Source organism: Phaseolus vulgaris, chromosome 3 (genome assembly GCF_051622355.1).
Source record: "Phaseolus vulgaris cultivar YP4 chromosome 3, ASM5162235v1, whole genome shotgun sequence".
NCBI classification, from domain to species: domain Eukaryota; kingdom Viridiplantae; phylum Streptophyta; class Magnoliopsida; order Fabales; family Fabaceae; genus Phaseolus; species Phaseolus vulgaris.
In genome coordinates, this window is record NC_143500.1 from 45,769,177 (window position 1) to 45,774,399 (window position 5,223).

The following is a 5,223-nucleotide window of genomic DNA, read 5'->3' on the forward strand; positions in this document are numbered from 1 at the left end:
ATTATAGTAGGTGGATTTGGCAATTAACAGCATCTGTGAGTGCATTTCTTATTACCAATTAATTAATTAAAAGTAATTGGTTTATGTTTTGACTGTGATTGGAGTGAAGATGATTTTCAATATCACATGCCAAGCTAACTTTCAACTAGATCCTGAATCCCTTCACTTTTTTTTAATATGTTTTTAGTAGGTAATTTTAGTTTTTATTTAAATTTGGAAACCATTAATGGTTATCTCTAGAATTATATGATACTAATTAACTATAAAAATATAATTTCAAACTAGGTTATGCTAAAACAATTCTTAAAGTATGTAAAATATATATTATTGATTTATTTTAAAGAAAATGTGAAAAGCTGAAATGATAATTTGAAATTTTTAAGATAAAAAAAGAAAATAAAATCTAAATTCAAACCATTTATTAAAAGTCAAAAAAATTAAGAATCAAATTTTAAATAATCAATACCTTTAAGACATTTTTTAGTGAATATAACAAAGTGACAATTTTAAAATAAACACTTCAGTGTGTTTCACGTGAATAACAAATATAGCTTTAATGAATAAATTTTAAAATAACAAAGTGACAATATATATATTTCTAATGAATATATATAAAATTACTCCAAAAATAACTTTAAACAACTTACTTAATATCTTGAAATTTATGACTCATAAACTTAAATTTATCTATAAATTATAAAGTATAGTTATTATGAATCTCATTTATAATGTAGTTTATGCAATTAAAATAAATATATACTATAAATATTAATTATATATAATTAAAAACTTATCTTGTACAACCTACAGATATATTATAATTTTAATAAACTCAACAGTGGTAAGAGAAACATATAGTATATAAATAATTTTTAACTTATTGACAAATTTCATGTGTGCCATGTGAAAGTGTTCAATTTTGCATAAATGCGGCAATTGTTAGACATGGTATTGTTTGTTTTGGCCCTACAACACAATGCTATTATTATTCCACTTCTTAAAACCAAATTTTAAAACATTATCACTCTTTTTTTTATTCTTTCTATTTCTTCATCTCTTTTAAATATTATATACGTGAATTTGTGTCCTTTCAAATAAAAAAAATAACACGCTTTTACTTTGTCAAAGTGAGGGGTATAAAAACAAATTTTATCGCTTAAAGTTTAATGAATTTTATTTAACAAAAATGCATTTTCCTTTATTGAATTTAAGTTTTATTGTGATTCAGAGTTAATTCTAATCAATGATAGATTATTTATCAAGGAAAAAAGTGCTGCAGAATTTACTCGACTCAACCCTTCTCTGTGTATGACATAGTGAATTATTAAATCAATAGTACACTTTCACAACTCATTAAAACGAAACAATCATTTCATTTTAATAATATAAAAATCTATTAATAATTTAATTTATAAACAGTAAAAATATAATTAAAATATTAATATATTGAATATGAAATAGTTGTTTTTAATAGTATTAAAAGTATCATTGTTCTTATAAAAGACAGCACATGTATGAAATAGTGACTAACACTATCTTTTCATCATAGAAAAATAAAAATCTTGAAACAGAAATTCATCATACTATTTATTCTCCGCGTCGACATAATACTTGTCATTTAAACAAATTTTAAAGATAAATCATTTTTATTCTATTCAATGTGAAAAATAAATATTTATTTCCATATGAATATAATTTATAATAAATAAATATTGTAAATGTATGTATTATTCTGTAAATAAATAAAGATAGCTTTTTTTTCTGTTGTTGAATTATAGAAAAAGGAAAGAAGCTAAATTACTCTGGGCCAGAAACGAAGATGATCCATTGAACAAATCCTACAATGGCCCTGCATTCTGGACCCCAATATATTTAAAGTGCACCCCCATAAATTTTAACTGCACCTCATAATGTTTGTGAAAAGATTAAATTATTCTTCCTTATATTTTGTATTTAACTTACCTTCTAATTTATTATCTTCCACCTCTTCTTCTACTTTCGGCTGTACCCCTTCCAATTTTTCTTCGCTCGAGAGATCCTACTGTAACTAACTATAATGTTTATCATCTTTGAAAAGGAAAGGTTTTTTTTTTTTCTGGTTTTGTGTTTAATTTAACTTTTGAATTTAAAAGATATTTTAAATTATAGAATCTAAAATATATATAAATTATTTGTTTAGAATACTACAAACAAAAGTGATGTTTTTAGGCGTAAAAAACTTTATAAATCTACAATATTAACACAGAGTAATGCTGAATTAATAATGATTAACAGGATAAAGTTATATTATAATAAAAGAAGACGCTATATGAACTGTGCTAAGTTTTATCTAAATTTATGACGTGTAAACATCTCTTGGAATTCACTAGTTTGTTTCTGTTGTCTTTATAAAACCTAGTATAATACTTTTTTTCTTCTTGCTTATATTTATGATTTATGCTGTTGGTTTATATTTATAATGTAGTTGCATAGATTATTCTTGCAATTTTTTTTTATGTCTTTTATTTTTTTAAAGAGTTTTTTACTTGTCTTCATATTGTTTTTTTTTTTTCTTTTTAGTTTTATTTAAAATTAAAAGAAGGTACATGATAGGAGAGAATACAATATTTAATGTTCATGACCAGATAAATGTACACTTAAAAAAAATCATAAAATAAAAACTAATTTTAGATAAAAAAAAATTAATTAGTTACTAAAATGACTAAATTATAAACTATTTTAAAAATTAAAAAAATAGTTTTTAAATTAGAAAAATGATAATAAAACTATATATTCTTTAAAACACATATCATTATAAACTAAGAGTTGCATGAATACATATTACACTTGTGAAGATTTTAAGAGAAGAGTTGTTAAGTTTCCTAATTTTCTATGTGAAAGGATACGGGAGTGAATATATTATTTTTCGTCTATTTATTGTTTAAATTAAAATGTGTTATGAATTTTTTTTAAAAATGTTTGTTTATTTTGAGATTTTCAAGAAGAATAATATATTGTACAATAATATTGATCATCAGAACACGTCAACTTTTAGTGAATCTCTTTAATATTTTTTAGAGAAAGACATTTTAAATTAAGATACAAAAATTTAAAATACATTTAAATTATCTATTTATCACAACTTCAGTATACATATTAAGGTACAAATTAAAACATAACTCGATTATTAGAGAAGTCGTTTCTACTTCACTTGAACTCTTTTAATTTAATTTTGATAAAAATATTGTGATTAGTTTTACATCACTTAAAAATCGATATTAATGACAATTTAAATATTAAGGGTCACAATTTTATCTTTAAAATATATTTAAGAGAATTATTAAAAGAAGGTATATTTAAATAATTTTTTACCTTATTTTTTAAACTATATGAAACTATTAAATAGTAATACACGTAACTAAGGTGCAAAATCACTTATTTACCTTCATCATGATATAAACTTACAGTTTTGTACATGAAATTACACACCAAATCCTGCTTTGATAATATTTAATATCTTCAATATTTTCTAATTAGAATCCTTCTTTCATCATATTTAATATCTTCAATATTTTCTATAGATAGTTAACTAGAACCATTTTTACTCATCCCATATTCATTAATTCCTTTTTTGTTTCTTCTTTCTCAACTCATACACAAAGAAAGACGGTACACCTCTAGTAACAATTTTTATTATTATATTTTATTTTTGAAAGAGATACCAAATAACATAATATAACAAATTAAAACGATACCATATGTTATAAATGAAGGATATGACTATTTTGACGTTACAATTTCGTTTGGATGCATAAAAAGAATCTTTGGAAGATGATGCTTGCTTCCTAATGTGGTTTTATGTAGCAGGAATTGTGTAAGTGTGAATCAGACATTAATAATTGAATGGTTTGTACCTATACATGAGTTTGTCAACAGCCAAGGGCCAAAGCAACAAATAGATAACTGCTGTTTATTCTATGATATCACATGTTACACAAAATTATCAAAGCTGAAACATATCTTCAAAGAACATATCTTTCCTTCCTCCATCTTTGACCACTTTTATGACTCTGTCATCGATCCCTTTTTCTTCTGTGTTTTCGACTTTGGAGTACATTCTTTATAATTTTTTACTGGCGGCACGTAAAATATCATATAAATATTCAAATTAATTTTTAAATAAATTTTTCATTCTGATTTTGAGATAAGCCAAAGTAAACAAGATAAAAAGAAATAGTTCATGAGCATGAAAAGAAAATTTTATTAAAACATAATTTTATAAGATTGGCTTACATAACATTAGGCGGTTAAGAGTCATTATATAATAATTGTGAATCCATTTATATTTGTTTTGTTAAATTTATAATGTTATTTGAATCAATAATTAGAAGAAAAAAAATTAAAATACCATATGGAAAGAGTTATTTTTATAACTCTTAATTATTTTGTCTTCTTACAAGGTTAAAGTACTCTATAAACTACTTGTTACTCTAATATTTCTCCTTCAAGAACCTTGACTCTTCCTTAGTTTTTGGTCTTTTTTTTTTTTTTACTTTTTATACTCAAGTTTAATGTTTTTTTTTTATTATTTTTGTGCACGTCTAACAATGAAGAGTATCTACAAAAGTATTATGACGTTCAAGTCAATATATTTTGTGAGTGGCTTGTCAGAACAAGGTTCAAGAATTAATTACAGAGATGATTTATCTCGATAAAAAAATTCACTCCCCTTATGATACTCACATATTTATACTGATATTTATAAGTCTATTTGTATAGATTTATGGAGAAGACCTAAGTACTCATCATTTAAGTATAATGTCATTTTTTAATCATGTGTTTATCTATAGTGACACGTTACTCTTGGTCATGCTAAGAGTGTGTCGTTCAACTCCTATTGCTGAGAGATGGTGATGTTTACATTGGTACCATCTATGTAGTATACAAATGTCTCAGTCCCATATATTAAATTGGTCATCCAAGCTCGAGTGAGTTTATAATGAGCCTTGAAAGAAAAATTCATTTTCTTTTTCGGGTTCATATCACTGTCTCGTATGGTATATTGGTCCCATCAAGTTTGAGTAGGTGAAACCCTATGAAGAGTCTAGTAGGTTCTAAAGGTATGGGGTGTGGTGCATGTCAGGGGTGCAAAAAGTCGCTAAATCACAACCATTGATGTGAAAATTATTTGATGATTGTGGAGTTGTGATGGTCACTTCTCTTCCACTTCCTTGTGGCTATAAA